We start from the raw sequence: 22,511 nt of genomic DNA on the forward strand, positions 1-22,511 counted from the left end.
GGAACAACATCCTTAAAGTTTAATGGACCTTCAGGTATTATGACTTTATCCGTACCAAAGGAAGAAGAGTGGCGACTTTATACAGTGTTGACTAGCCAAAACCCTAGGAGTGATGAGACATTGTTTAACATACCAGGAGTTTGGGCAGAGAACAACCCACCAGGACTGGCCCGCAATATTCCACCAATAAAAATTGAACTGAAACATGGGGTTTATCCAGTGAGCCTAAGACAATATCACATTCCGCAGAAGGCTAAGAAGAACATCCAATCCTATCTGGATAAGTTCATACGGTATGGTATCCTAAAATTCTGTACTTCCCCCTGGAACACCCCATTGCTGCCTGTTCAAAAGCCCGGCACAGATGAGTATCGACCTGTGCAGGACTTAAGAGCAGTCAATGATGCGGTTGTTAGTATACATCCAGTTGTACCCAATCCATATAACCTGCTTGCTTTAATTCCGGGCGGGGCTACTTACTTCACAGTCTTAGATCTCAAAGATGCCTTCTTTTGCCTCCGAATTGCCGCAGAAAGTCAATGTATTTTCGCTTTCCAGTGGGAGAACGCTGTAACGGGCTCAAAACGCCAAATGACTTGGACAAGACTGCCCCAAGGGTTTAAAAATTCACCTACCCTATTTGGTTCAGCCCTAAGTCAAGATCTATTGGATTTCGAGTCCATCCCAGGAGAGTGTGTATTGTTACAATATGTAGATGACTTGTTGATAGCAGCAGTTACAAAAGAAATCTGTCAGCAAGCAACGCACGATCTACTACACATTCTCTGGAAGGCAGGATACAAGGTGTCTAGAAAGAAGGCTCAGTTGTGTTTGCCAACTGTCAAGTATCTGGGGTTCCATATCTCTGAAGGTCAAAGAATTATGGGGCCAGAGAGAAAAGAGGCTGTCTGCCAAATACCAATACCCAAGAATAGAAGACAAGTGCGAGAATTCTTGGGGGCAGCAGGCTTCTGTAGGATATGGATTCCCAGCTATGCGATACTGGCAAAACCTCTGTACGCAGCTATCAAAGGTACAGAGCACGACCCCTTCCTATGGACCCAAGAACAGCAAACGGCATTTGAAGATGTGAAGAAGGCTTTGATGAGTGCCCCAGCATTAGGTCTACCTGATCACACACGACCATTCTACCTGTATGTACACGAGCAAAGAAGAATGGCTGTGGGAGTATTGACACAGTACTTGGGATCATGGCAAAGACCTGTTGCCTACATGTCTAAACAATTGGATGCAGTGGCCAGCGGACTTCCACCTTGTCTAAGAGCCGTAGCTGCAGCCGCCCTGCTAGTAGCTGAAGCCGATAAACTCACTCTGGGTCAAGAACTTTATGTACGAGTCCCACATGCAGTACAGACGTTGTTGGATTACAAAGGAAATCATTGGTTTAGTAACAGCCGTATGACCAAGTATCAAGCAATGTTGTGTGAAAACCCAAGAGTGCATTTAGAGACTGTAAACACCTTAAATCCAGCTACCCTTTTGCCACAACCTACTGAAAGTCAACATGATTGTTTGGAAGTAATGGATGAAGTATTCTCAAGTAGACCAGATCTTCGTGATTTTCCCATCCAGAACCCCGATGTTCAATATTACACCGACGGCAGTAGTTATGTGAAAGAAGGGATCCGCTATGCAGGATATGCAGTGACAACAATAGACAAGGTGATAGAAGCTCGGCCACTGGCGAAAGGAACATCAGCACAAAAGGCAGAATTAATAGCACTAACACGAGCGTTACAATTGGCTGAAGGTTTAAGAGTAAATATCTATACGGACTCTAAGTATGCGTTTTTAACCACTCATGCCCACGGAGCTTTGTATAAAGAAAGAGGACTACTGAATTCAGAAGGCAAAGAAATCAAGTACGCAGCTGAAATCCTACAACTATTGGAAGCAGTGTGGGAGCCGAAAGAAGTCGGTATCATACATTGTCGAGCACATCTGAGAGGTGATGGTGATGTAACCAAGGGAAATCGGATGGCAGATAGTGCAGCTAAGCGTGCTGCTGAATCAGGAAGACAGGAGTATGTAGGGCATATAGCTGCTCTTATACCAACTCCACTGTCCCAATGGACTCCAGTTTATACAGCTCAAGAAGAGGAGTGGTTAAAGACTGAACCGGGAAAGTATCTGGAGAACAAGTGGTATCAGCTAGAAGATGGAAGAATAGTTATACCAGCATCGCTAGCGGTAGAAATTGTCCAAAATTATCACAACGGGACACATTCTGGGAGAGACAGTACTGAAGAATCTCTTAGAAAACATTTCTACATACCAAGATTGTCCAACTTGACTCAGGCCATTGTACGCAGATGTGTAACGTGTGCTAAGAATAATGCAAGACAAGGACCAGTAAAGCCACCAGGAGTTCAGTTTATGGGGGGACTCCCCATGTCCGATCTACAAATAGACTTTACAGTGATGCCTAAATCGGGTGGACATCGTTACCTGCTGGTAATTGTGTGCACCTATTCAGGCTGGGTAGAAGCATGTCCTACTCGTACAGAGAAAGCAGGAGAAGTTGTGAGATTCCTGCTACGAGAAATAATACCCCGATATGGACTACCCTGTTCTATAGGATCGGACAATGGTCCAGCTTTTGTTCATCAGTGCCTACAACAACTGACTCATATGCTTGGTATAAAGTGGAGGCTTCATACTGCATATAGACCCCAGAGTTCTGGTAAGGTAGAGAGAATGAATAGAACTATAAAGAACCAGTTGGCTAAAATGTGTCAGGAAACCCAACTTAAGTGGAACGTTCTCTTACCCATAGCTTTATTGCGAATCCGCAGTACCCCTACCAGAAGGATGGGCCTCTCTCCTTTTGAAATCATGTATGGGCGACCACCTCCCGTACTTGGTAACTTAAGGGGGGACTTGAGTCAGTTGGGAGAAGGAATTACTCGGCAGCAGGTTGTAGAGTTGGGTAAGACTATGGAGGAGGTACAGAAATGGGTACAAGATAGATTACCTGTGAATATTTATCCCCCTGTTCATAGTTATCATCCAGGAGATCAAGTGTGGATTAAAGAGTGGAATAATGTACCGTTAGGGCCCAAGTGGAGAGGTCCTTATGTTGTTCTCTTGTCTACCCCTACAGCAATAAAAGTAGCAGAAGTGACTCCGTGGATACATCACTCCAGGGTTAAACCAGCAGCAGTCGATTCTTGGCAAGTTACAGCAGATCCAGAGAATCCCTGCAAGATCCGGTTAAAACGCACTACTCAGTCGGAGTAACGAGGAATTATTGTGGATTACAAATTTTATTGTTACAGGTGTGAGTGAGAAGGCCATAATAAAGCCTGTCCGCTTACCATCACATAGTGTATAAGCCAGGAAAGTCTCGAAGGGACACCTGTGAAGACGAGCAGAACTCCATTCCCTGCAGCCCCTCACATCCTGGAAGCTGAGGCGCCATCGCACGGACGAAGACTGAGGATGACGGCGAAAGATGTGCTTTTGATTGTGTTTATTTATATGTGTTTTTATATTCAGGAAGGTAGAGGTACCGACACTCCTAGCTGTGAGGTATGCATTAAGACTACGAGAACAGGTAACCATATTTCCCAAACCCTAATTTGGCATTCACAATACGAGTGTAAAGGAGATGTATCGAGATGTAGATACTTAAATATAGATTATAGTGTGTGCCATTTAGGAGTAGGAGAACCTAAGTGCTTCAGTCCGGAGTATCAACCTCGTACAATTTGGTTGACTCTCAGGAATGGAGATCCTCAGGGGACCCTAATTAATAAAACGGTGTTAGAATCCGTACATTCTTCGGGTGTTCTGCTATTTGATGCGTGTAAAGCGATATCGAGTGGTAGAAAGCCGTGGAATGTATGTGGGGATCTTAGATGGGAGAGGACGTATGGGTCTAATGATAAATATATTTGTCCCAGTAGTAAAAATAAATATGTGAGTCCTAGATGCCCAAATAAAGACTATAACTTTTGTCCATATTGGTCTTGTGTGGGGTGGGCGACTTGGGGACAGACAGTAGACAAAGACATGATAGTGACTAAGTTGCCGACTAGCCCTTATTGTAAGTCTATGGAATGCAACCCAGTTCATATACTCATTAATAACCCCGACAAGTTCTTAGATAAGTATGGAAATTTATTTGTGTTTCAAATATACGGGACGGGTTTAGACCCTGGGACAATATTATTTATAGGGATAGAGACTGATACGGTATCCTCCCAGACTCATCAAGTATACCATTCCTTTTACGAAGAGATGAGTATAGATAATAAGATCCCCCATAATGCTAAAAACCTGTTCATTGATCTAGCTGAAAGTATTGCCGGTAGTCTTAATGTTACCAACTGCTATGTGTGTGGAGGTACTAACATGGGAGACCAATGGCCTTGGGAAGCAAAGGAGGTAATGTCCGGTTCTGAGGCAGTTGACCAATTAATATCTTCACAAGCCGATTATCAGATGAGTGTTAGAGGTAAATCTGAGTGGAGATTAAAGACCTCCATCATAGGTTATGTTTGCATAGCAAGGAAAGGAATAATGTATAATACTTCTGTAGGAGAATTAACTTGTCTAGGGCAAAAAGCTTATGATGATGATACAAAGAATACAACTTGGTGGTCGGCTTCAAATGTCTCAGAACCATCTAACCCGTTTGCTAGATATGCCAATTTAAAGGATGTGTGGTTTGATCTATCCATCACATCTACTTGGAGAGCCCCAGCAAATTTGTACTGGATCTGTGGTAAGAAAGCCTATTCGGAGCTGCCACAGGACTGGGAAGGGGCATGTGTGTTGGGTATGCTCAAACCATCCTTCTTCTTGTTACCGATTGAAACAGGTGAGACTTTAGGTGTTAAAGTGTATGATGTGAATCATAGGAAGAAAAGGGGACCCATAGAGATAGGTACCTGGGAAGATGATGAATGGCCTCCCCAGCGTATTATAGATTACTATGGGCCAGCCACGTGGGCTGAGGATGGTACCTTTGGTTATAGAACCCCTATTTATATGCTCAACCGTATTATAAGGTTACAGGCGGTGGTTGAGATTATCACTAATGAAACATCACAAGCGCTCAATCTTCTAGCGAAGCATAACACCAGGATGAGGACCGCAGTCTACCAGAATAGATTAGCCTTGGATTACCTTTTGGCAGTAGAGGGAGGTGTATGTGGGAAGTTTAACCTGAGCAATTGCTGTCTTCAAATAGATGACGAAGGGCAAGCAATAGCTGAGCTTACTAGCCATATGGTTAAACTAGCGCATGTGCCTACTCAGGTATGGAAAGGGTACAATCCAAGTAGTTGGTTTGGTAGCTGGTATGAGTGGTTTGGAGGGCTTAAGGCAGTGGTAGGTGGAGTCCTACTGATTTTACTGTTGTGTCTACTCCTGCCGTGTCTTATACCCTTAGTAGTTAGGTCTGTGCAAAGCCTGATAGGAACTATAGCAGAGAGGAAGGCTGCTGCACAGATAATGGCCATATATAAGTATAAGGCTTTAGATCAGGGAGAAACTATGCAGGAAGATGAGTGTTGAAAAGATTCACATCATAAGATAAGTCTGGTTTGGTTCAAGGTAACTTGCGGTGTAAGCAAACCAAGGTTAAGTGATGCCTCAAGTAATTGTGAAATATCAGAGGCATCAAAGGGGGGAATGTGATGTAATTCCAGTAAAATACAAGTTTAGCAGGCTAAGATTGCCACAAGGCATATGTATGTATATGTGTTTGTAGTATCAGTTGGTTAATTACACGTAGCTAAGATACTGTCATCACTGTACTGACCAGGTGCAGGAATGTAAGAACTGGAATTACGCGTCCCTCTCCTTTGTATCAGATGAGCCACGTGGTTAGACCGGATGGATGAGTTTAGACTCTATTCATTAAATAGGTTAAGGGTATGTGTGGGTGTAGTTAATTGTGGGAGGAGCTACAGTGCTATATAAGGAATGTACTCTATGTATTCAGTACTCAGACTTTGCTGTATTTTGGTGACGCTAGTCCCTCTGAGTCCCGATCGGTGATCCAATAAAGAATCTCTTCCTTCCTGAAGAAACCTGTGTCCATCTCTCTGTGCTTGGCTTCCGTCAGTTTCTCCGGTATCACCGGCACATATTATATACTGTTTTTTAAAGGACAGAAAGGGCTTTAATTTGATATAACATATATATATATAAATGCTTACTTATTATAAAAAAAATACAGAAAAATGCAAAAAAAATGAAAAATTTTTTTTTTTACAGTTTTTGCAATCATAATGTGTGCCTAATTAGTGCAGGTTAAGGAAAGTAATTAAAAATAAATTCATTTATTTGTTCTGGTTTACAGAATATATAATGTGTCTGGGATTTTCAGGTTTTTTTGGTAGTTACAGGTCACAAAGCACAAGGAGTAAAATAAAATTTTAATGTGGAGCGATTTTAGAATTTGGTATGTTTGTCTTGTAAGCCTAATGGCCATAAAAGAAAACAAAATTGCCACACAAAAGTATATATTTATATAAAGTAGACATCACAGGCTATTTACCTAAGGTTGTTTTGACACTTTCTACGTAGCCATTTTACCGCCAACCTCTGCTAAATATTGGAGTAAAATTGTGTTTTTTGGGGGTTTTCGCAAACAAACGTATAACAAAGAACTTCTCATGTGTATTTTGTAAAGTTGGTGTGTGCTATTCCTGTACAAAGTTTTATTATGTGTTCAGTTACTTCTGCTGAGTACAACGGTACCCCCATTGTATGTCTTTGGCACTATTTTGTGAAGCTACAGTGCCATATAGGAGACCTGTACTTTTCAGTATTCACAGTAGAATTTTGAGAGAGGAATTTAATGAGCCTATGCTTCCATTTGGGGTATTATAACAGTTTGACTGTTCAAAAACCCCCACAAAGGCCTACCATTTGTAAAAGTAGACACTCCAGGGTATCTCATAAGGTGCATATTGTGCCTTAACATGCCCCCATTTTTTTACCATTACATGCCAAAGTATGTGGTAAAAAATAATTTTGTGCATTTTTTACATACGGATTGCATTTTTGCTGGGCATTTTGTATATTTCATATGTGCCACTAAGTTCAAACCCCCCAAATTATGCTCAGCTAAGTCTTCTGAGTAAAAGGACACCCCCATTGTATGTCTATGGCACTATTTCGTGAAGCTACAGTGCCATACAGGAGACCTGTCCTTTTCAGTATTCACAGTAGAATTTTGAGAGACGGATTTAATGAGCCTATGCTTCCATTTGGGGTATTATAACAGTTTGACGGTTCAAAAAAAAACCACAAAGGCCTACCATTTGTAAAAGTAGACACTCCAGGGTATATCATAAGGTGCATATTGTGCCTTAGCATGCCCCCATTTTTTCACCAATATATGCCAAAGTATGTGGTAAAAAATAATTTTGTGCATTTTTTGACATACGGATTGCATTTTTGCTGGGCATTTTGTATATTTCACATGTGCCACTAAGTTCAAAACCTCCAAATTATGCTCAGCTAAGTCTTCTGAGTAAAAAGACATCCCCAATGAATGTCTTTGGCACTATTTTGTGAAGCTACAGTGGCATATTGGAGACCAAGCCATATCAGTTTTTACAGAACTTTGAATTTTGACGCTGGGCCTATGTGCAATTTCCAAGCATCTTCGCAGGTTTTAAATTCAAACTACCCCACAAAGGCCTACCATTTCTTAAAGTAGACACCCCAGGGTATTTCAAAAGTCATATTTTGAACCTTAGCGTGGGATCATTTTTCCGCTAGCTTGTACCAGGTGTAGTGGTCATAAGCGTTTTTTCTGCCTTTTTGACACACAAAGTGAGTTTGCACAGTATATTTTGCAAACCTTATGTGTACCACCACTCTATAATACTTTATATGTTGCTCAGCTATGTCGGCTGAGTACAAAAATACCCCCGTATGTACCTTTGCCAGGTATATGTGGACATCGGAGGGGCACATTTGGGACACAGCCATTCCATTTTTTTTCAAACTTTACATTTTTACGCTGTGCCCATGTCCCATTTTAGAGTATTTTACCAGGCTATATAATCCAAATACCCCAATAAAGCCATACCATTTCTTAAAGAAGACATCCCAGGGTATTTCAAAAGGCATATTTTGAACCTTAGCGTGGGATCATTTTTCCGCTAGCTTGTACCAGGTGTAGTGGTCATAAGCGTTTTTTCTGCCTTTTTGACACACAAAGTGAGTTTGCACAGTATATTTTGCAAACCTTATGTGTACCACCACTCTATAATACTTTATATGTTGCTCAGCTATGTCGGCTGAGTACAAAAATGTTTTAACTTTTTAAAACTTTTTTTACTTTTTAAAACTATTTTTTAAACTTTTGTTTTGCTTATTAATTTTTTTAAAGTTTCCTAAACTTTCGTAAAACTTTTTTTTACAGATTTAACATTTTTCTAAGCTTTTTCTTTTACCGTTAACCCCTAACTTGCAGTAAGCAGCACTAACAGTAAATTCCCCATTTTCCCATAACTCCCACCCACCCCAGCTAGCAAAATATTTAATTATACAATATTTAAATTAGTTAATTAAATAAATTTAACCCCTGAGGGTTAACAAATAAATAAAAGTTAATTGTCAGGGGTTAAAAAAAAATTAGATCACAGTATAATACTGTGATCTGTATTTTGATCACTGAAGGCAGTGATAGACTGGCAGGGAAGGGGTTAATTTGTATTTGGACTGGGTAAAGGGTTTATTTTTTTAAATTTTTTACTTAAACGTTATTAAAGCTTTTTTTTTACTTAATTTTTTAACTTTTTAAAGCTTATTTTAAAACTTTTTTAACGTTAACCCCTAATTAGCCTAACACTAATTCCCCCAATTCCCCGCTAACTTCCACCCTCCCCAGCTAGCTAAATTTATAATTTAAAAATATTTAAATTAATTAATAAAATAAATTTAACCTCTGAGGGTTAAAAAAAAAAAAAAAAATTAACCCTCAGGGGTTAAAAAAAAAAAATCAGATCATATTAAAATGTAATCCCTGCCAATTGATCACTGTAGCCAGTGATCAATTGGCAGGGAAGGGGTTAATTTTTTATTAATATGGGTAAAGGGTGGGTAAAGGGGGGTGGGATTTTAATTGTACTTTATTTTTTTAACACCAGGGGGCAGGATCACTGAAGATCCGTCTCCCTGCACTTCACACTGAACCCGGAAGTGCAGGGAGGCGGAGGTGAGTATGCAGAGCACATGTGCCCGCTCAGACATGCTGTCAGAGCGGGCACATGTACAGGGGCAGCCCGATCCGGTGCTCCCGGTCTGCCTCTAATGCAGAGGCAGACCGGAGCACCATTAACCCCACGATCGCCGCGATTGCGGCGATCTGGGGTTAATTTTACCGCGTGATGGACGAGGTCCGTCATCCGTCGTTAAGGGTATCCCCTGGATGACGGACCTCATCCGTCACCCGTCGTGAAGGGGTTAAAGAACAGGAAAGGGCTGGCAACTTCATGCAGAACTGTGGAAGCAGACATCCCAATACACCTGCCGTAGCACTCCTATGCAAGCGTGGTCTCGGATCAGTAGGCGCAATTCGTTGCGGAGTGTTAACACAAGGTCCATGGGAATGCTGCCGGGTATATCTTGCCTGAGCAGCAGCCGTGTCTAGAAGCATTTCATGGCTCCTAAAGTTTTTGCCCAATATTCTCCAGAGGATGTACGCGCGACGTCATTTGACCACCAATAGCCTCTCAGAGTAATTATTAGAGAATTTAAACTCATTTTGATTTATTTTCAGTGCCCTGTTGTGGTTTCCAGAATAGTTATCCGAGTGCGCGTCCTTCCTATTGAAACGCCTTATTTTGACCTTGGCTTGTTCTTTGACTATTCTAACTTCTGTATCCCTTGACTTTTGGCTTGTCTACCATTTACGTACATTCTATTTGCCTGGCCTCAGCTTGTCCTGTACTTTTCTATATTAACTTTGAATCTGGCCAATCTAAGGTCCGGCAATATGTTTTAGGGTTTCTGATTTATTTTATATTTTTTAACTTCTTCTTTGTGTTGGGTATTAGTTCATCCTGATAACACCTCCTCCTTTTGCAATTTTTATAAGCTTAGTTTGAGGCCGCATCCCACAACCACCTTACCAACCCTCCTATGTTAGTGGCCCCGGGCCAAGTGTCTCCCACCTCCCAACAACCTTTGGCTGCCCTTCTATGGTAAAGCATGCACTGCAGGGTTATTTAACTGCTAGTGGTGTGCAGATGCCATTTGTAAACATGACACTAGCATGAAGCAGCATTTGATCTATAATTTATGTTTTATTCCACACACCCATAGCCTTTCTAGGTTCTTAAATACCTTTGGGAAAATTAACATATTTGAAAATATAGTTTAGAATATTTCAAGAAACAGGACGGTTACCTAGTTTTTGGACCTTTTCAGGAATTGCACTTAATGCAATTTTGAAACGTTCTTTCACAATGTCCACTTCCAGCCCTTTTGGAGCAGTTTCAGGACAAATACAATCCGCTTCTTATTGCACAGACAATTCCAAGAATCCACTTCATCAGAAATTGGTGTAGAATGCAAGTCAAGGACTGCTTTTAAGATACATTTAGTCAGGAATTCCACACAACGCTTTCTCAATGCTCACTCTAAGCACCAATTGAGCCCCAGGTAATTCAACAATACATTTTAGTATCTGAGTTAATTATACTTTTAGGACCAGAAAATCATCCATCTTAAGTTGTACTTCACATAAAGCATTTTGCTCTGCTGGAGATTTGCAATATCCATAAGTGATGGTATAACTAAAACAGTGCATATCTGTGTCAGAGGACAAGCATATTAAAGTAAAGGGAAGATTTATTTTTTTTTTTTTTTTAAATAGAGTTTCAGCATCAAATAAGTACTTATCAGGTCAAGACCACTTGATGGAGTGATGCACTTATTAAGTGGTGATATATCACACCGGTCAAATTAAGTAGGTTCAAGATAATATAAAATATCAGTTATAGCAGTAAAGATAACATTAAGCAATGAACAAGCATGTTAAGTGTAAAATAATTTTGAGAAATGTCTCTTTGATGACTTATATAAAATAATTATGACAAAACTTTATTGAAAATTAACGGACACATCTAAGCACTCCTGGTACTGAGTCCTGGACATGGCTGCTCATAACATCAGCATTTTGAAAAAGGTGAGTTGCATAGATATCATTGAGCATTTTACTTAAACACACGCTCCCAACTCATAACAACTTAAAGGAACACTCCGGGCACCATAACAAAGTCATTGGAATTAATTTGTTGTTATACAAGGAGTAAAACCATTAATGGATGGTTTAACCCTAAAGTCTTTAGTCCGGTGCCTATAAGTTCTGCCCGTGAGCTTCCTTTCCTCTTCTGAGGGTTTAAACAGGAGGAAACTGATAATAGCTCACCTTTTACAAAACCGAGGTTCCCATTGAGTCAGTATTTCTCAATTTCTTCAAATCCTTAGTTGGTGTGGACCTGATGCCCATGTGCTTTAAGCGCCATGCGTGCATCCAAGCTCCCTAATAGAAAGGCATTAAATCAATGCTTTCCTCAGGGGCCTGCAATGCCACATGGCCAAGTTTTACTCGGTTGTTGCAGCAGAATCATCTCCATTGGCTGTCAGTGAAATTATGTTTATCTTTGAATGGTTAAAACGATAGGAGCTCACCTAGGCAACTTCAGATTTTAAGGTATATTGGTCATTTAAGGTACCTATATTGACCACAAACAGTCTAGGCTTTTAATCCAGAATACCTTCTTTAACCCCTTAAGGACACATGACATGTGTGACATGTCATGATTCCCTTTTATTCCAGAAGTTTGGTCCTTAAGGGGTTAAAAGCATATGCCTATCTCCCCCATGTCTCAACCACTAAGACATGGAACATTTTAATGCCTTGCATGTTTATATTGTAATACTTTCTCCCACCCAAGAACAGGGACAACCTATAACATCAGAGAATATTTTACATGTTAAAGATTTATTGAAATGTCCAAGCGGTCTTGCTTACATCTGGGGAGAACACACAAAAGTTGCATAGGTCTACCTTTAAAATGAAATGTAAAAAAAAAGACCTCACAATTACAGGATACCTTTTGGGAAAGGGATACAATGTGTCTCATTTGTAGTTACAAATCATAAATTGTGTTAAAATAACCAGGAGAGGGGACTCAATACTTTTGGGGGTTAAACTGTTTAAAGGGACACTCAAGTCGCCAGAACAACTTCAGCTTAATGTAGTAGCTCTGGTGTCTATTGCCTGTCCCTGCAGGTATTTGAATTTAAACACTGCCTTTTCAAATAAAAGGCAGTGTTTACATTACTACCTATGAACACGTTTAATGGCAGTCATTCAGACGGCACTGACGTTCGGCATCTCAACACTCTGTATGGAGAGGCTGAACACTATCCACAGAGATGCATTGATTCAATGAGAGATGCTGATTGGCGCAGCTCAATATTTTGCAGAGCATCTTTAATAGCTTCCCAATGCTTTCCTTAATGAGATGGTGAGGTATAGTGAAACATGCTAGAGGTAGTGGAGTATAGTGATACAAAAGGTAAGGAAAGAAAATTAGGTTGCTAGAATAGTATTCACTGAAAGCTTAAATGTTATTTTATTTTTATTTTTTATGACAGCTGCTAGAAAGGAATCAGGGTGCGGGGAGGGAAAACTGTTAACAGTTTAATTGATCTGCTTTCCTGAAAAAGTGAGCTTTTAATGATTTTTTTTGAAGAACTGAAGACTGGGTGAAAGTCTAATGGAGAAGGGAACAGAGTTCCACAGGAACGGTGCTGCCCTAGAGAAGCCTTAAAGGTGAGTAAAAACAGAGGATAGAGGTAGGTATTCGGCAGAGCGTAATGGCCTAGATGGGACATCCTTGTGTATTAGGGAGGATAGGTTGGTTTGAGCAGCATTGTGTAGAGAATTGTAAACAAGTACCAGAATTTTAAATTGAACCCTATATCTCATGGTAAGCCAATGTAGGGACTGACAGAGGGGGGATGCGTGGGAGGGCGGGTGAACAGGAAGATGAGCCTCGCTGCCGCATTCATTATATACTCTCACAGGGCAAGTTGGAAACACATAAGACCACTGAGAAGCAGATTGCAGTAGTCAAGGCAAGAGAGGATAGCGGCATGTGCCAGCACCTTAGCCGTGTCCGGCATTAAATAGGGACAGATACACGCTATGTTTTTAAGATGGAAGTGGCAGGATTTGGCGATCAACTGGACATGAGGACATGATTGTTTAAAAGTTTATTGCATTTAACGAAACTTAATTATATATTTTTAAAATTATGAATATTGATATTTTTATTTAGAAATGTTCACTTTCTTATCTGGCTGAGCAGCCATGTTGGGTCAAACTTTACTGTTATCTGACCAACAGTTGTTCATCTTACCTTGCCTGCTGCTGCGGTTTCGCATAGAACAATCACAGCAGGAGGCAAGTTAGGTTGAGCAGAAGTTGGTCAGATAAAAATAGAATCTGACCCAGCAGGGCTTCTCAGACAGATATGAAGTAACATTTTCTGAAAAAAACAAACCCAAACAATATACATCATCTAAGAAAACGATCATTAAGTTTCATTAAATGTTAAAACATTTAAAAAATTGAGAAGTGAAAATTTGATGACAGTTGTCATTTAAAGCGGAACTAGAATCTTTATGAAATAGTAATTTTAAATGTGTTGGAATTTCACTGAAATTCCAACGCAGTGAAGAGATATACAGAGACAATGTAGGGACAAATTTGTCTGTGTATTTTCTCTGCCTGACTTTCTTAGACTCTGGGCAGAACTACAGTGTCAATCTCAACAGCCATCACCAGAGATGGCTGCATGGAATTGTCTCTGTCTATGGAGGATTCAGTAGTCTCTTCTATAGACCTCAATGCTGTACACTCAAGCACGCACTAGATTACAGCAGTTACTCAGCTCCTGGCAGTGAAGAACCAGGTGCTGAAAAGAAGCAGAAGGAGGAACATGGCAGCACCCACGAGAGACAGGTTAAGGTAAGTAAATCTCACCATAACCCCCCTGCCCCCCTCCCTCCTCCCAGCCACTTGACCCCTTTGGGGATGTCACCATCAGGGATCTTTGTGAATGCTGCCCCCAAACATTGACAGTGCCGCTTTAAATAATTAAGTGTCCTCAGTAATTGGAATCTAATGTGCATTCACAGTTTAAACAGGAAAAGACACAGTTTAAACAGGAAAATAATCTATTAAAACATGTCACAAAACTACATTACATCTGAAAGGCAAACAAAAATGGCTGCATAGTGTAACAGCTACCCAGGGTTGAGAGGGGTATCTGCCGTTGGCGACGTCCTTCCTCCAGGCAAGATGCTGGGCTGTAGGGGAGAGGTGAAGTCCCATCTGCTGGATCCCTGAATAGAGAGGCAGAGCTCTGAAAAGAGCTAGTGATTAACCCCTTAAGGACACATGACATGTGTGATATGTCATGATTCCCTTTTATTCCAGAAGTTTGGTCCTTAAGGGGTTAAGCTGCAAATTCCCTTTCAACAACGAGACACAGTTACGTTTTGAAGGGTGAAGAAGAACTGCAGCTTTTAATCCAACACTCTGCTTTTATGCCCATTCTACAAACATAGTACCGCCCACAGGGTTTTGCAGAACAACCAATCAATACATTACAACACAGCTAAACACTCCCATTCATGACATCAGAAATCCTCCCCTCTGCCCGTGATACAATTATCTCAACACAATAGACTAACTTAATTATCAAAGGCAGAAAAAATATAGTTTTATGCCATTTTTGTAACTTTGTGAGTTTACCAGCATAATTTGGGGACAAATATATTCAAAATTCACTTGAATCGGTTAAGTGGTTCAGGACATAGGTGGAAGTCATATTTTGACAGAGGAGGGACAAAACAGCCAGTTCCAACTGGTTTGGCAGTGTCCCTGCGACAACGCCCTGCTGTAGAACAATGGGACAGGGGGAGGGGAAGAGGCACACCTTCCCATGGATTTAAAGGGGCAGAAAAAGTGTCCCAAAAGTTTCACTATGTCCATACACTGTTTTTAAAGGGCAAGCACTAGTCCAAATAAAAGTCCATTGGACCAGGTAATGGTTTTAAAGGGCCATACACCCCAGGGCCATAGTCATGTGGCAAGAGGCTGGCAAGCAGGCTTCTCCATAAGCCAGGGGAGCAGAGCAGTTTGGCACATAGAAAGCCAGTGGCAAATGGCAGTTTGTCACACATAGCAATAGACAGGAAGTGAGGCAAGTAAAAAATGTAACATATTTCCTCTTCAGTAAAATAGAGGACAGACAGTTACGTATTACCAGCAGTTAGTCCTCCAACACATTCAGATTAAACACTAGCAGTTGTTACTAACATCCAAACTCATTGCCATGTTAGATATACTTTCCCTCCCATCTTCACCAATTCCCATTGCTTCATCTCAAGCCCTCTATTTTTTTATGTCTATTTCTCCATTATCTGTCACATTTCCCTAACACAGGTCCACTCTGTGCACTTCTTTTCAATGTAGACTTATTTGTTTAACATGTAGTCACTCCATCCATTTCTTACAGTATTGGAAAAGTATCCTTTGACGTATGAGAGCTGGTGTGACCCACTGAATTGTGCCCAAAATCCTTCATCATAGATGTTTCCCTCCAGCAGGAGCACACCTTTCAAACTGCTTTTTCCATCAGAACATGGTTGTGTATATCATATTGTTGACAGATTGTAATATTATGCCCTCAATTCAGCTCTGGGATATCTTGCATACATTCATAACTTGACAAAAGTGCTGGATTGGACTGCAGTAAGAGTATAGACCATTTGTTCCTTCCCAGTGGTTACTACAATGGCCTGGAAAGATCCTTTGATCTCTCAAACTGTACCATGGAACTCCATATCATCTCCACAGTCATATTAGGTGAGAAATCATAACTAGAAATTACAGTAAGGGAGTGGACTGGACAATACAAAGGCATTAATGCAGCTTCCATGAGGAGCCACCAGGAACTTTCAAGAACGTGCCCCAGGAGTTGCTGCCTTCACTTTGGCCCACTTTGTCTTTAAATTTAGATTTTGCGTGCAAGCTAAACCAGGAAGTGACACAGTGTGACAGTGACTGCCTCATTATCTGTACATAGTAGATTTGTATCTATTATCATAAATGTGTGATGGTATTTTAACAATAAATAAAGTTGTGCAGATGATCTGGCTATGTCTTTGATGGAGACTGAAAATATTCCATCTTTAAATGTTAGTTTGTGTAAGTATCAGTGGTCATTGCTGAAGGTATATAGTAGTTTTTCTTCCATATCTTCTTTAATTTGCATTGATAAACTGAGAGAAACATATATCATAAATCAAAAACACTCTATTGAATGAACACATATGTATAAACACCATTAGTTTTTCTAATTGATAATGAAATAATGGTTCGTGAGAAAATCTATTGGCCTATTGCATAGTATCAGGACTAACAATCCTGTAACATAACCAGGTTGCCAACTAAGAAAACTTTAATATGCAAGGCTCTACATCTTACTGTTGCACTTTAATTTTCTAGGTCATTTATTAGAGCGACCTCCCAACATTTGAAATGGACAAAGAGGGATGCATTTAAGGAACACTATAGTGTTAGGAATACAAAGCTGTATTCCTAACACTATAGTATACTTCTGCCCCTGCGCTCCCCCACTCCAACAGCCAACAGCAGTCAAAGGTTTAAAAAAAAAAATTTTCACGTTCCTTATTCCAGCACAGAGATCCACTGGAAATGTCTTTCTCTCCGCCTCCTCCAACATCATCAAGAGAGGAAACACAATGCGTATTCGCAGCTTGAGCACATTATGCCTTCCCCGTAGGAAAGCGTTAATTAAATGCTTTCCTATGGGAATTTAATAGAAAATAGTGATGGCGTGTAGCGAGCATGTCAATGTGTGTGTCTGTGTGTCTGTCAGTGTGTGTCTGTCTGTCAGAGAGTGTGTGTCTGTCTGTCTGTGTGTCTGTCAGTGTGTGTGTCTGTCAGTGAATGTGTGTTGGTCAGTGTTTTGCAATGGCCGCCGATGGACAGTGAAAGACCTGGAAATGCATGGAGGCACGCAACGCCACGTCACATTCCGACGTGACGTCAACGTGCTCCACCTTCACAGGGTTTCAAGGAGTAGCGGGAGGATCCGCTTTGGCACAGGATGCGGACGGCGCCATTAGGGGTATACCAGAGGCTGGATTCCGGAGTCGCATACTGGCAGCGGCAATGTGAGTGGAGTCTGCTTGTTGGCTAATTTCTTAGATGGGTTTAGTAGATGGGGGTGCTGGGATTTATTATAGAGGGGGGACTGGGATATAGTATTCTATGAAAATTTTAAGCCTGCTGAGGGCGCCCACCTTGATGTTTCCTGGTGGGCTGCACCTGTCTGGGCCGCAACACTGGGTGAGAGGCTCTTGAGCCGTCCCCCCGCCCAGCGCTGGGCCGTTCCTCCAGGCTCTCGAAAATGGAGGCACCAAGAGGAGCCCTGTCACAGGGGGAGCAGGCGGTGTCCCTCTGGCCACCTAAGGGTGCCCCAGAAGCTGTCCTAGGTAAAGGCAGAGCAGGCTCCTGCTTACCTTGATGGCAGGTGCCTGCTCTGCCGATAAATGCCGATGACTGTAGGAGAGGGGAAGGAGAAGGCAGGCGGCGGGGGAGGCTCCCTTGCGCGCCCTCTGTGATGCTGGGAGCCAGAATATGACGTAATTCTGGTCTGGCATACTAAACAGTGGGCGGGAGGAGTGAAGAACTGCCCCACACTGGACCCCAGGAAGGTAGGGAGGCTGGATGGGCCTCAAAAAAATACAATTGTGTGAATCTGTGTGTCAGTGAGTGTGTGAGTGTTTGACTGTCAGTGAGTGTGTATATATTTCTGTGTGTGTGTGTGTGTCTGTCAGTGAGTGAGTGTATGTATGTCAGTGAGTGTCTGTGTGTGTGTCTGTCAGTAGGTTAGTGTATGTATGTCAGTGAGTGTCTGTGTGTGTCAGGGTTTCTTTGCTGTTTCTAACAGCAAACCTTTCTGTTTCAGTGATTGAGTTTGCAGCTGCAATTACTATGAGCTGCTTCTGCTTGTTGCCACGGTTACTCACCTGTGAGTAGTAATCACCCTGCTGCTAATCAGTTCTGCCTATTTAAGCAGCTAAGCCCAGAACCTCCTTGCCCTTGCGTGGTTTCCTGTTTCCCAGAAGTCTCCTTGTTCCTGTGTTTCCTGTTTGATCCTGGTTCCTGACTCCGGCCTTGTTCCTGACTCCGCTGCTCTCCGTGCTCCTGATCCTGGCTTGTCTGACTACCCGCTCTGGTGACTGACCCCTGCTTGATTCCTGGACTTTGCTTTTGTTTATTATTTGTTATTTATTAATAAAGGTGTGTTTGCATCTACTTCTGTCTCTGTCTGGTTCCTGGTCCCTGACATTACGCAAGGGCCATGAATACAGATGGTACAGGCAAGACACCTATACCTAACCTGCTTACCCAGTGGGACCAGCAGAACCACCATTTGGACCAGTATGCCCATCTGGATCCAGTACCCGGCCAGCCTGCGATTGCGGCCGCCTCTGCCTCACTTCCTGTTCTAGCACCGGTTGTAACCTCCAAACCTGTAGCGGCTAGAGAAATGACTGGGTCTGTCCCGCTCCCTCAGCATTTTGGGGGCGACCCAGCACAGTGCAGAGAATTTATACATCAGGTTAAAGGATACCTTGAAACCCTGCCCCAGGCATTTCCTACAGACAGTGACAAAGTTCACTTCATGATTTCTTTGCTGTCTGAAAAGGCCCTAGCTTGGGCAAAACCTCTCTGGGAGGCGGAGAGGTCTATTATTTACAATTACCCTGAATTTGTTGCATCCTTCAATAGGGTTTTTGAGATTCCAGCTCGCTCCACCCCTACTGCCAAACTACTCATGTCTAATTCTCAGGGCACAAAAACTATTGTCGAGTATGCCAGTGAATTCCGTACCATGGCAGCAGAGGGTGGCTGGAACAACGAGACTCTTGTGGCTGCCTTTGCACAAGGTCTCTCCGATGTGTTTAAAAATGAGATTGCAGCCAGAGAACTACCTAAAGATCTCGAGGAACTGATATCATTTGTCACCCTCATTGACATCAGACTCCGAGAGAGATCCTCATCCAAGGAGCGCCTGCGGAGGCCTCTTGTAAATTTGACACCGAGCTTTTCTTGCCCACCCGAACCTCCCTCACCTCCCTTGCCTCCTGGTCCTGAGTCCTCTGTCTGTGTGGAGCCAAGGCGGTTAGGCTTCTCACGCCTCTCGGCCGAGGAGAGAGCCTTTAGGAGGAGGGAGGGCCTGTGCCTATACTGCGGACACCACGGTCACATGTTAAAGTTTTGCCCGATCCGTCCGGCAAAGGGTCCGTACCCAAGATACTGTCAGGGGCAGATCTTGGGTGGTCTTTCTGCAGACCCAGAGATATGTGTGCACAAACCCTTGGTGCCTGTTATCCTCTCCTGGTCTGATTCATCCATTGAAACCCGGGCGTTACTTGATTCTGGGGCCGCAGGCTTGTTTATAGATTGTGCATTTGCAGCAAAGCACTCTATACCCTTACAGTCTCGCAACTCCCCACTAGCCTTCGAAGCCATCGATGGCAGACCAATACAGCCAACCCACGTGACCCAAGAAACCGTGCCCATATCTCTGGCTGTAGGGGCTCTACATCATGAGACGACCCAATTCCAGGTCATTTCCTCTCCATATTACCAGGTTGTTTTGGGATACCCTTGGTTACAGAAGCATAACCCCACAATTGATTGGCGCAAAGCTGAGATATTATCATGGTCCCAGCAATGCACATTGTCCTGTCTCCAGAGACCGGTCAAAGTTTTGGGCGCATGTTCTGCCTCTTCCTTACCCGCTGAGTACCAAGAATTCCAAGATGTATTTGACAAGGGTCAAGCCAGCGTTCTGCCACCACACCGTCCGTATGACTGTGGTATCGAACTCCAACCGGGTACCAATCCTCCCCGGGGCCGGATTTACCCACTGTCTGTAGCAGAAAATCGAGCCATGGAGGAGTATGTTACCGATGCACTGTCTAAGGGTTTTATTCGGAAGTCATCTTCTCCTGCCGGGGCCGGCTTTTTCTTTGTAAAGAAAAAAGATGGCGAGTTGAGACCCTGTATCGACTATAGGGGTCTCAATCGCATTACTATTAAGAATGCCTACCCCATTCCATTAATCACGGAATTATTTGACCGCCTCAAGGGAGCAACGGTCTTCACCAAACTTGATCTGAGAGGGGCATATAATCTCGTCCGGATAAAAGAGGACCACGAATGGAAAACCGCATTTAACACCAGGAGCGGCCATTACGAATACTGGCACACCCTAACCCTGCCTTACCATTCATTCTTGAGGTCGATGCGTCTGAGACAGGAGTGGGCGCCCTCCTGTCTCAACGTCCTAACCCAGAGAGTTCCAGGCATCCGTGCGGGTATTTCTCGAGGAAATTGAACCCGGCGGAATGCAACTACCAGATTGGTGATAGAGAACTTCTAGCCATAATTTTAGCTCTCAAAGAATGGAGGCACCTTCTTGAGGGTACTTCAGTGCCAATCCTCATACTCACAGACCACAAGAATCTAACATATCTTTCTGAAGCTAAGCGACTTTCCCCCCGGCAAGCTAGATGGGCTCTCTTCCTATCAAGATTCAATTATGTGGTTTCTTACTTGCCCGGTACAAAAAACATCCAGGCTGATGCCTTGTCTCGACAGTTCTCCCCTCCATCTAGAGAGGAGATAACCCCTACTCCTGTGATTCCTCCGGACCATATACTGGCAACCATCCGTACTAACCTCACCTCACCCCTAGGCGAGGAGATTCTGGCTGCACAAAGTAATGCTCCTCCAGAGAAACCTAATGGCCGTTGTTTTGTACCTATTAACCTCCGTACTAAACTATTGAGTACATACCACGACTCCAAAGCAGCTGGACATCCAGGCAAAAACCAGTTAATCTGGTCCGTATCCCGGCAATTTTGGTGGCCTAGTCTCCGTTCGGATGTCACCGCTTTTGTAGCTGCCTGTCCTGTGTGCGCTCAAAACAAAACCCCACGACGCTCTCCAGTGGGTCTCCTGCAAACCATACCTAATGGTGAACGACCCTGGACCCACTTGTCCATGGATTTTATCGTAGATCTTCCGGTCTCTCGTGGCAATACAGTCGTTCTCATGGTTGTTGACCGATTCTCGAAGATGTCGCATTGCATTCCCTTGAAAAAACTACCAACTTCCCAGGAACTTGCAACAATTTTTGGTCGGGAGATCTTTCGTTTGCATGGGTTACCCAAAGTGATAGTCTCAGATAGGGGTAGCCAGTTCGTGTCAAGATTTTGGAGAGCTTTTTGTACGCAAATGGGAATTCAGCTTTCCTTCTCCTCGGCCTACCACCCGCAATCCAATGGTGCAGCGGAACGAGCTAACCAAACACTGGAACAGTTTCTGCGTTGCTACATTTCTGACCACCAGAACAACTGGTCTGATCTGCTACCCTGGGCGGAGTTTGCCCACAATAGTGCGATTAATGCCTCCTCCCGGCTATCCCCGTTCCTGGCAAACTATGGGTTTCAACCGTCCATGTTGCCTGATACGTTCTTGCAACAGGAGATACCGGCATTGGAGGGACATCTCAGGGAACTCCGTTCCACTTGGGTGCAGGTTCAGAGTTCTTTGCAACGCGCAATGCAGAACTACAAACTCCAGGCCGACCGCAGACGCCTTCCTGCACCTACCTATCAGGTCGGAGAGAGGGTCTGGCTGTCTTCCCGCAACCTACGCCTCCGTGTTCCCTCACAAAAACTGGCACCCCGATACGTTGGGCCATTTCGTATACTTCGAAGGGTTAACCCTGTAGCTTACGCACTTGACCTTCCTGCTAACATGCGCATCTCAAATGTTTTCCATGTTTCCCTCTTGAAACCGTTGGTTTGTAATCGCTACACCACCTCAGTGCCACGTCCACGTCCTGTTCTGATTGACAATCATGAGGAATATGAAATACGCAGCATCATTGACTCACGGGTCTTCAGAGGACAGATCCAATACTTGGTGCACTGGAAAGGATACGGTCCAGAGGAACGCTCCTGGGTTCCAGCCTCCGATGTCCATGCACCATCCCTCCTTCGTTCCTATCACGCACGCTTCCCCATGAAGCCCGGACCCACCAACAGAGATGGGGGGAATCGCTGAGGGGGAGGTACTGTCAGGGTTTCTTTGCTGTTTCTAACAGCAAACCTTTCTGTTTCAGTGATTGAGTTTGCAGCTGCAATTACTATGAGCTGCTTCTGCTTGTTGCCACGGTTACTCACCTGTGAGTAGTAATCACCCTGCTGCTAATCAGTTCTGCCTATTTAAGCAGCTAAGCCCAGAACCTCCTTGCCCTTGCGTGGTTTCCTGTTTCCCAGAAGTCTCCTTGTTCCTGTGTTTCCTGTTTGATCCTGGTTCCTGA

The 22,511-nt window shown here is 43.1% G+C and overlaps 1 protein-coding gene across 1 annotated transcript in view; it reads left to right on the plus strand.

Moving 5' to 3' along the window:
• The first annotated feature begins 897 nt into the window (after positions 1-897).
• The window catches only part of FHL5 (four and a half LIM domains 5), a 172,522-nt gene continuing 150,908 nt past the window's right edge, over positions 898-22,511 (plus strand). The window contains exon 1 of the mRNA XM_063443584.1: positions 898-906. The gene's annotated coding sequence lies outside the window, so the exon portion shown is untranslated. The remainder of the gene's footprint in view (positions 907-22,511) is intronic.

Source organism: Pelobates fuscus, chromosome 2 (assembly GCF_036172605.1).
Source record: "Pelobates fuscus isolate aPelFus1 chromosome 2, aPelFus1.pri, whole genome shotgun sequence".
Classification (NCBI taxonomy): domain Eukaryota; kingdom Metazoa; phylum Chordata; class Amphibia; order Anura; family Pelobatidae; genus Pelobates; species Pelobates fuscus.